This window comes from Gopherus flavomarginatus, chromosome 12 (genome assembly GCF_025201925.1).
Source record: "Gopherus flavomarginatus isolate rGopFla2 chromosome 12, rGopFla2.mat.asm, whole genome shotgun sequence".
Classification (NCBI taxonomy): Eukaryota; Metazoa; Chordata; order Testudines; family Testudinidae; genus Gopherus; species Gopherus flavomarginatus.
Genome location: NC_066628.1, coordinates 8,430,502 through 8,441,607, shown reverse-complemented (window position 1 = coordinate 8,441,607; position 11,106 = coordinate 8,430,502).

Genomic DNA, 11,106 nt, shown 5'->3' with positions numbered 1-11,106 from the left:
ACATCCCCCCTTTCCCTCGCAGTGACCCCCCCACTCAGAGTTTCCCTCTATTGTAGCCCTGTTCCCATCCGCCCCATAAGTCTTCCGATTGCCCTGCACCGCCACATCCTCCCTTCAGCGCCCCCCTGCCCCATCCCATTCTGCCCTCTGCATCCCCCTTCACTCTCCTCCTGCCCCCTCACACAGCCCTTCCCACCTATAAGTCCCCCCTTGCCTCCCACCCATGGTCCCTCTCCAGACCCCTCCCTCCTGGCCACGTGTGTGTGTGTCCCACCCCCAGCGCGAACCGGGCCGGCTCCTCCCGCCCCGCACGCACCGGGGCTGGCGGCAGCTTTCCCGGGCCCCGGGCGGGAATCGCAGCCAACTCCGCTGGGAGCAGCCCGGGGCCAAACCTCCCCCTGCAGCCCGGGGGTGCCGGGGGGGGGGCGGGTCTCTCTCACCTTCCCTCCGAGCGGGGTCCCCCGGGGCAGGGGCCGGGCCGGGCTGGGGGCTCTGCCCTGGGAGAGGCTCCTGGGGAGCAGCGGGAAGGGCCCTGCTGGAGATTCCCCTCTCCCGGCTGCAGCCAGGGCTCCGGGCTCCCAGCACCAGCCGCCGGGGCTCGGGGATCTCGCCAGGAGCCTGGGTCCAAAGGTCACTGCAGCGTCTGCGATTCCCTTCCTACTGCCGCGAATGAGCGATCCCCATATCGCTCCCACCCAGCTGCTCCTGGGTCCTAGCGATATCCTCTGGAGGGCGCTTTGCCTCTTTGTGTCTGGCTTTTGTTAGACTTTAAGGTCAGAAGGGCCCATCATGATCATCTAGCCCAGGGAGTCTCATGACCAAATTTTTGATGGCCTCAGAGTGTAACCAGCAGCTCTTGGGTTGGCCATGCTGATGGTTTTTCCTAAAATACATAATTACCTTTAGGGAAAAAAACCCAATAAATATACACTGAGGCAAGGAGGGGAGGGATAGGTCAGTGGTTTGAACATTGGCCTGCTAAGCCCAGGGTTGTGAGTTCAATCTTTGAGGGGGCCATTTGGGGACTGGTCCTGCTTTAAGCAGGGTGTTGGACTAGATGATCTCTTGAGGTCCCTTCCAACCCTAATAATCTATGATTCTCAGCAGAGGAACAGTGGGAAACTTTCCTGGTTAATACACTGCCCCCCCCTGGAATGGAATAGCAGAAGGCTCTGGGTTCTCACTCCCACTCCTTATATCCACAGGCCGGCCAGCCTGCCTACCCTTGAGGACTCCCCTTCCACTCTCCTGTAACCCTGACAAGGGTAGGCCCAGGCTTCTTGAGGGGCTCAACACCAAACCTTGTGATCGCTCAGGACAGGGGCTAGGCTGTCCCCAGTCTGGGGTACTTTCTCTGCTCTCCCTCTTCCCTGACCATTGCATCTAGTTCAGAACAAATGTGATTTATTAAACAGAAACTCATTTTAAAAAATCAGGACTAAATGGGAAAGGTGAAAGGAAAACGTGTCACTCCGCTCTGTGGGATGAACCACAAACAGGCATCTCTGGAATGTCAGAGCAGTTCACAGTCTGTTCCTCACGTGTCCCAGGCTCTGGCTGTGCTGCAGGGATGCTGCAGTTGGACATGTGCTTTGGTGGTGGCCTCGCCCTCAGGCTCTAGGTGACAGGACCCTTCTTCCCAGTGTCCCCCCACCCCCATCGGAGTTAAGATCCCCCTCCCAGTCCAGCCTGCAAGGCCTCTTGGCTGGAGGCATCTTCCTGCACAGGGGCCTCTCCTACATCCCCCTTGCTTGCCCCAGCTGCTCACCGCACCCAGCTCCCGGCTGCCCCAGCTGCAGCTCCCCTCTGCTTCAGCACTGCAGCTGCTCTGCCTCCAGCTCAGCTCTCTGGGTCTGGGTCTGGGTCTGGGTCTGGCTGCTGCTCTGCTCCCAGCACTGCTCTGCTCTCTCCTTAGCAGCTCCCGCCCTGCTCTGACCCAGCCAGCTCCAGCTCACACAGAGGATGGGACTTCAGGCTCCTGACTTCTTCATGGGCCTGCCTGCCCTGCAAATCAGGCTGACCTGGAGCATTGGCCCCTGCCCGTTGTCAGTCTCCAGTTCCTAATTTCTTATTGGCCCTTCCCTTTCCTTTTGGGACTAGGAGTGAGCCAACCTAATCCCCACCCCTGGCTAAATTTCAGTAAGGGGCCCACTGTCCCCATACCCATATCAACATTTATTTATTGCTAGCTAGTAAGTCTGCTGCTGTGAAAAGTCATATTTGTATGTTTGTTTACCTTTTTCACAGCCTCTCAGCTAGCTACCTGGGTGACCAACCTGGTAATATAAAACCTAGACACTGCAGCAGCAGTTCTGGAACCTCTCCTGCCCCACCTCTTCCCCTAGAGTCACTCGGACACTTTTTCCTAAAATACTTAATTACCTTTAGGAGACTATGCAATAAATATGCATAAGTGGGGGAAGGATCCCACTATTGTGAGGAACTTTCCTAGCTTGTACACATCCCTGGTGGAATTGGCTAGCGAAAGAATCTGAGTCCTCACTCCCACTCCCTTTACCCAGAGACCTGCCTGACCTCAAGGGCCTCCCTTCCACTGTGTGGCAGAGTCATCGAAAGCCAACCACGCTGGGCCCAGGATTGCTGGGGGACTCAACCCCCAATCTTGTCACTCAGGATAGGGGCTAGGGTATCCCAAATCCAAGGTTCTCACTCCAAACTGGATGCTTCCCTGACCTCTTCCCTGACCATTGCATAGAGTTCAGAGCAAATACAATTTATTAAACAGCAACTAATAAAAAAAAATAAGGGAAAAAAGGGAAAGGTTAAAGGAAAACAGATCACCCTGGTTTGTGAGCTCTGGGGAAGCACAAACTGCCATCTCTGGAATGTCAGGGCAGTTCACAGTCTGTTCCTCACATGCCCCAGGCCACCCTCTCAGTCCTGGCTGTGCTGCAGGGATGATGCAAGTCAGACCTGCTCTAGCATGGGCCACATGCCCTCAGTCTCTAGGTGGCGGAACCCCTCTATCCAGCCAGGGAAGGCTCTAATGTTTTTGCTGCCCCAAGCAGCACGCTGAATTTAAGCCACGGATTGAAGACAGAAGCTGCCGCTGAATTGCCACCGCCGTGGAAACACGTGTACTGCCCTAACGGCACACGGACTGCCCCTGCCATCCGCAGTGGCAATTCGGTGCCCTGCTTGGGCCAAACACACACAGACTGCTGCCCCTTGCAGATTGCTGCCCCAAGCACCTGCTTGGAATGCTGGTGCCTGGAGCCGGTGGCTGGTGGTGTCTCCCTGCACCAGGCCCTCTGCCCAGGTTCCCCCCTACTCTCCCCAGCTGCTCACCACACCTGGCTCCGGACTGCTCCAGCCCCAGTTCTCCTCCCACAGTGCTGCTGCCGCTCTGCCTCCAGCCCAGCCTAGCACTCAGTTTCTCTCTATTGCAGCCCTGTTCCCATCCACCTCATAAGTCTCCCCATTCCCCTGCATTGCCCCATCCCCCCTTCAGCACCTCATCCCCTTCACTCCCTCCTGCCTCCTCATACATTCCTGTTCCCCCTTATCTGCCCCATCATCCCTTCAGTACACACCCTGCCCCCATCCTGGCCCTGGCATCCCCCTCCTGCCCCTCACACATCCCTGATCCCCCCTCAATCTCATTTTATCTAACCCCCCTACCCCTCTTCAGCCCCCTTCCCCCTCCCCAGGTGTGGCTGTACCAACCCCCAGCATGATGTGGGCTGGCTTCCCATGCTCTGCACATAATGGGAGCGGGTGGCCACTGGCAGGAAAGCTAATTACCCCCAATGAGTGATGGCAGCTATGTCTGTGGGAGAAGCTCAAAAAAAAAAAAGCCTCCTCAGGCAGATTGAGTCTCCTTCTGCAGGAGGCAGGCAAATGGGAAATGCCAGCCAGAGGGGATTTCCCTGGCAGGTGAAAAAATTTCCTCACAGCCTCCTAGAAGGGTCTGAAAAGCTGAAGAATTGGCAGCTCTGGTCTGAGCATGAGCAGCAGGTATAACAGGCCACTGGAGATTAAGTAATGGTGACTGATGCATAAAGGGACATATGAATCTTTAGCGCATCTGGCAGGTAAATATCTTGCAACGCCAGCTACACCATGCGAACACCTGTTTTCACTTTCAGGTGACGTTGTAAACAAGAAGAAGGCAGCATTATCTTGAATGCAGGGTGTCATGGTATAATTCCCCACTCTGAACCTTAGCGTCCAAAAGATGGGGTACCAGCATGAATTCCTCTAAGCTCAATTACCAGCTTAGAACCTGTAGCGCTGCCACCAACCAGGAATTCTAGTGCTGGTACACTCTGGTCCCCCCCAAAACCTTGCCTGGGGACCCCCAAGACCCAGACCCTCTGGATCTTAACACAAGGAAAGTAAACCCTTTTCCTCACCGTTGCCTCTCGCAGGCTTCCCCTCCCTGGGTTACCCTGGAGGATCACTGTGATTCAAACTCCTTGAATCTTAAAACAGAGAGGAAAATCCACCTTCCCCCTCCCAGACTCTCCCTGAGAGAGAAAGTAATCTTAACACAGAGAGAAATTAACCTCTCTCTCCCCCTTCCCTCCTTTCTCCCCACCAATTCCCTGGTGAATCCAGACCCAGTCCCCTGGGGTCTCACCAGAAGAAAAAAAACAAAACAAAAAAAAATCAGGTTCTTAAAGAAGGAAAAACAGTAAAAATGATCTTTGTAAATTTAAGATGGAGTATGTTACAGGGTCTTTCAGCTATGGACACTGGGAATACCCTCCCAGCCTAAGTATACAAGTACAAATTAAAATCCTTTCAGCAAAATACAAAATTGAACTCCTTCCAGCCAAATACACATTTGCAAATAAAGAAAACAAACATAAGCCTGACTCGCCTTATCACCTAGTACTCACTATTCTGGACATATATGAGACTGTGTCAGAGAGATTGGAGAGAAACCTGGTTGCACATCTGGTCACTCTCAAAACCCAGAGAGAACAACCACCAGACACTAACAGCACTCACAAAAACTTCCCTCCCTCAAGATTTGAAAGTATCCTGTCCCCTGATTTGGTCCTCTGGTCAGGTGACAGTCAGGCTCACTGAACTTGTTAACCCTTTACAGGCAAAAGAGACATGAAGTACTCCTGTTCTATTAACCCGTATCTATTTGTTTATGACACAGGGTTTGTTTGTTTTTTTACATAATTCTACATTTGTAATTCAACTTTCATGATAAAGAGATTGCACTACAGTATTTGTTTTAGGTGAATTGAAAAAGACTATTTCTCTTGTTTTTTTACAGTGCAAATACTTGTTCAGTGCTCACTTGGTATTTATTTTTGATTACACTTTGTATTCTGTTTTATAATTGAAATCAATGTATTTGAAAATGCAGACAACATCCACAATATTTAAATAAATGTCATTCTATTAACAGTGCAATTGTGTGATTAATCACGATTAAAAAAATTAATCGCTTGACACCCCTAATTCCAATTGATTTCTTTTATAATATATGGTAAAAATGGGAAAGGAAGCAATTTTTCCAGTAGTAGTGTGGCTGTGACACTTTTGTATTTTGATGTCTGATTTTATAAGCAAGTTGTTTTTAAGTGAGGTGAAACTTGGAGGTAGGCAAGACAAATCTGCCTCCTGAAAGGCATACAGTAGTGATGAAAGGTTGAGAGCCACTGACACATAGGACCAACAGAAAGAGCACACTGGAGAATCAACAATGGGGTGGGGGGGGCACTTCAGAGTGTATGTGTCAGTCTGTGTCAGAGACGGACTCTGTGTGTGTGTTAGAGAAGTGTGAGACACAGTGAGTGCACTGTTAAGTCCCCTGCTCCCTCCTTCCCTCCCCCAGATTATTAATGAATGTTTAACAGTACTTGGCCCAGTACAGACCCCTTGGGGACACCACTATTTATCTCTCCCCTTTCTGAAAACTGACCGTTTATTCCTATTCTTTGTTTCCTATCTTTTAACCATTATTCATCCACAGAAAGACCCTCTCTCTTATCCTATGACAGCTTACTTTGTTTAAAAACCTTTAGTAAGGGTTCAAAGGCTTTCTGAAAATCTAAGTACAGTGTATTCACTGGATCATCTTGTCTATATGTCACCCGGGGTTCTTTCAACCCAAAGCCCTTGCTAACTTTTACTCTGTGTGAGGAGGTGTCAGGAAATAAATCAGGGAGACACGAGGGTCTGACCGATAGATGGCTGGCACAAACAGGACAACACAAGAGTGCTTTCACTTAAGCTAAACTTTAGTCTCAAGCACTTACACACATCCGTCTGCAATAGGTTAGTGAAACAGCCCCAAGCCTGGATAATTACCAAAGCTGAGTGTGGCTCTCGAGTGACACAGCAGCAGGCTTCTGGTGGCCAAATCTTCTGTCTGCCGGTGGGGACTGCAAGATGTATCCAGAGGGTGAATCCAAAAAGAGTCCAACTACCTCAAGCTTTCCCCCCTTATTTATACATTAGTAATAGAATGACATGTTCCTTAAAGAAAACTTAAGTAAGCAGTTTCAATGGTCAAGCAAGAGGTTCCTTCTGATTGATTAACCAGGTGTGAGTTTTTCCAGAGTTTGCAGCCTGAGGCCCCAATAGACATTCCTGGGGCACATCTTGCTCTTCTAAATTGCACATATCAGCAACTTCAACATAATTCTTATCAGGAAGGGCGCGGGGTCAAGCTGCCCTTTCTGTGGCACCCAAAACCCTCTCCCCTCCTGCCTTGGTTAAGCTAAGCCTGCTGACCAGGCTGCTTTTAGCAATAAGCCATAGTGGTTTCAGGTACTTTACTGGTTTGCCAAAATCTCCCTGTACATAATGCTTGTTAACCCCCTCAAAAATTCTAGTAAATTGGTTTTCACTGTAGTTTTTCCACTTGTAAAGACGGATGCAAAGAATTCATTTAGTTTTTCTGCAATGACCTTATCAAGTGTTCCAAGGTGTTAAAGAAACCTTAATCACTGGTTGTGTGGCAGGCTTCTTATGTACTTAAATATGAAAGAAAAATCCCCAAACCTGAAAGTAGCCTCTAGGGTTAATTCTCTGAGGAAAAGTTTTGAAAGAGCTTTTGGAAAGTCTAAATTCCAGTCTTGGGGTAGATAACAGTGCAGATTTGAACAAAGTCCCAGCCAAAGTAAACCTTACTGTGGGCAACACCTTGGAAGCAACCCCTTGTTTCCCCGGTAATGCTTACTTTAGCAGTGTTTATTTCACTAGGATCAGAGAGAAAAAGGAAGGCTGGAAAAAAGCAACGTAAAAGGAGATGAAGACATTTCTATCCAGACAGCCGATTCTCCAGTACCGAATCTGAAAACTGTCACAAGTTTCCCCCAAGATGTCACTTGGAACTGGGATACCACTGAGCCCTCCTAATTCTCTAGTCTGGATTCCCTTTTCACTGTATTTCTGTGCACAGTGCCAAGCCTTCCCCTGGCTTCGGACTGCACTTTACCAGCACACATGCAGGCTGAGACGCACCCAGCTGAAGCTTTATACAGACGCTGAGATCAGCTCTGCGTGGAGGACTTCCCAGTTACTCAAGTGCACAGCCCCCTCTGGGGAATAAAATTATCATGAAGTTCACCTGCTCCCTCTGTGTGGAGGAAGATATGCCACAGCTTCTCCCCACCCCTGTTATGAATTTACACACTGGTTTTAGGCAAAACAAAACTGACTGAGTGATTCTGGGTAGTAGCAAACAGATCAAAGCAGGGCCACCCAGAGGATTGAGGGGTCTTGGGGCAAAGTGGGGGAGCTGCGGCGCTTGTACTCACCCTTTGGCAGCACTGAATCCCCCCCCCCAAAGACCCAGACCATCACTGGGCCAGAGCTAGTGGGGCTGGGGCAAATTGCCCCACTTGTTCCCCCCCAGGTGGCCCTAGATCAAAGCAGATTACCTGGTAAATAAACTAAACTGCAACTTTACATGTTAAATAGGTAAGATATATATTAGCAAATTCTCATCCTGTGTCATAAACAGGCAGGCAGATTCTTAAGGCACACACTGCCTTGACTTTGTAGTTCGGGTTTCCCAAGTTTATACAGGCTAGAAATCTCTCTAGCCTGTGCATTTTCCTCCCTTGGTATTCACCCCTTCTTGTCAACTGTTGAGAATAGCCACCTTAATTGAATTGTCCTGTTAGCACCAACCCCCCTCTTGATAAGGCCACTCCCATCTTTTCATGTGCTGTGTTTTAATACCTGCCTCTGTATTTTCCACTCCATGCATTTGATGAAGTGGGTTTTAGCCCACAAAAGCTTATGCCCAAATAAATTTGTTAGTCTCTAAAGGTGCCACAAGGGCTCCTCATTGTTTTTGCTGATACAGACTAACTTGGCTACCACTCTGTAGCCTGGGACCATCAATTCTCACAGTTTAGTCTTTTTCTTCAGGTGTTTCCAGGTGTGTTGTTGTAGGGAGAGTGAGGTACCCTCATGATGTAATTTCCCCCCCTTTTATATCTTCTCCCCACTTGCTGGAAAGTTCTTTGGCTGCGACTTGGGTCAAGCAGTTCCTATTGTGTGCTGCTGAGAGGTTTCTATTGTCCACAGTTCCTGGGGTAATCCTTGTGGTTTGTGCATTTCCTCAATAACCCGTTAACATTGTTTGGTCTTTTTACTGTTGTACCTGAAAGGCTGCTGGTGGGTGTTTTCAGCCTCACAACATTGTTTCAGTAACACACACAGCGCCAAACATCATAACTTCACGCACGACGATAGCACATACAATCCAATGAGATATTAAATGTCTAGCAGATCAAGACTTTTAGAATGCTACCTCACAAGGCATACTTTGTGCAAAACACAACCTAATTATATAACAGTAGTAAATAAGAGGGTGCTGAGGCATCACACTCTCTATAACTCAATAAGGGATATCAAATTCTAAGCCAGGTAAAGGGTATAATAAGGAGGAAGAATTGGATGTGGGAGACAGGGAAGTCTGACCTTGTATAGTAATAGACTCAGTTAATCCCTCTGAAGGAGGAGGGATAGCTCAGTAGTTTGAGCATTGGCCTGCTTAAACCCAGGGTTGTGAGTTCAATCCTTCAGGGGGCCATTTAGGGAACTGGGGTAAAAATCTATCTGGGGATTGGTCCTGCTTTGAGCAGGGGGTTGGACTAGATGATCTCCTGAGGTCCCTTCCAACCTTGATATTCTATGATTCTAAGCTAAGAAAGATACTCAAAGGCTGTGGATATTTAATGTATTAAACAGAAACATGCTTTGTTCAAGAATTGATTTCTAAAATATTAACAAAAGGATGGCAAGGGACTTCAGAAGACATACATTAGTAGTTCAGAGAGACTATAAGCCAAGTAATAAAAGATGTTTATGGACCTCACATGTAAGAAATTGTATCCATGAAATGGGGACCAACAAATCCCAACTAAATGATACCAGAACTGGGAATTGTGAAATCAAATATACCATATGGAGAAACCCCTCAGACAGACCAACCCCCATCTGGGGACAGCACCTCAAGGATGTCTAATTCAAGGGGCCTGGTCTGAAAATGGAACAAAAATTCCGGCCAGAGATATAAGATCAGCTGTGAAATTATAGGGCACCACCAAAAGTGTGGAGATGTGTCAGTGAAAGTGTGATTGGTGTACACAAAACCTTCACTGGGGCATGGTAATGAATCTGTATTTGAATGGGAGCCAGGAAGTGAATGGGTAATGGAAAGGATATCGTCATACTACCCAATTCAAGGGATGGGAAGTGTCCAGATGAAAGTGCCCTGAAGGACAGAAGTGTGCTTTAAAATACCATACCTCATATGGAGGTAATCTACAACACAGAGAAAGAAAAACATGGCTTAGTGTAACCAAATTGACACAAGAACACCACAGTGTAACTAACCATTCCCCTGAATGTATGGAATAGTTAATTCAAATTATGATCACAGCCATAGATATATACACACACAATAGATATAGATTTAATTTTTTTTGTAAGTTTAGTCCTTAAGGATTGGATGATAGACAGTCATTATCCAAATTGTTCTACATGAATTGCAAAAAAACCATGTTGGTTTTAGGATGTGGAAAGAAGAGGGATGGTTAAAAGAGACAATTGGAGAAACATTTAATACTGGGATGGGATTAGGAAATGCATGGAGTCTCTCCACCTTGAGAGACAGAGTAAAAGAAACTCTGGAACAATTGATACCATCAGCACATACTGGGGAACAAGGGGAAATCATGGATCAAGAAATGGGATATTCTGTAATGGAATTATGTGAATTAAGCAAAAGTATTTTGGGACAAGAAATATTCGCTCAGGATTTTCTTGGGGAGAAGTGTGTATAGAAGTGCAGGACATTTTGGAAGAACAGTGGAGAGATCTTGAAACAAAGTCAGAGAGATAATTGGCCAGACACACTTAATTGGGCATTGAGTTATTAATCTTACATTAATCTGTCATTCCAAGATACCTTGAAGGTGCAAGTGCATAGATGTATCTTACACCAGTGCAGCCTTGTTCTTTTTTGGCATAGCAAACAGAGAGGCACAAGAAATATATCCAGTAATAGATACAAGAGCCTGGGGAACAAAACAGGGTACTATGAAACAGTATCAGAGGGAAATGGATTGTGGTAAATATCCAGAAAGGGATGAAAACAAACTAATAAATTGTGGTAGCCAAATAAAAATGGGGTAACCTTCCTATGAAAAATGAGACATTTTGTCTGTACGACATCAATCAAAACATGTGTCGGCATCTGTTAAGATACAGATATTCAGGCCTGCCTGTAAAGGCCTATACTTGAAGAACTTGGGTGTATTTTTATCACTTAGCTAGTTATAGAGGTATAAAAAAAATCAAAATCACAGTCTGCCTGTGTATGGGCCTTCTCTCACTAGGATAGTCTGAGGCCAGAGCCGACTCCAGGCACCAGCCCAGCAAGCAGGAGAGGGGCGGCATATCTGGCTCTTTGGTGGCAGGTCCTCACTCCCTCTTGGAGCGAAGGACCAGCTGCCGAATTTCCGCCAAAAACTGAAGTGGCAGCGTCAGAGATGATAGCTATTGCAGGTTTTTTTTGGGGACGGCAAAAACCCTGGAGCCGGCCGTTCTGAAGCTAAGCAACAGGGGCAGCCATAACCTGGGAAGCGTATGGTCACA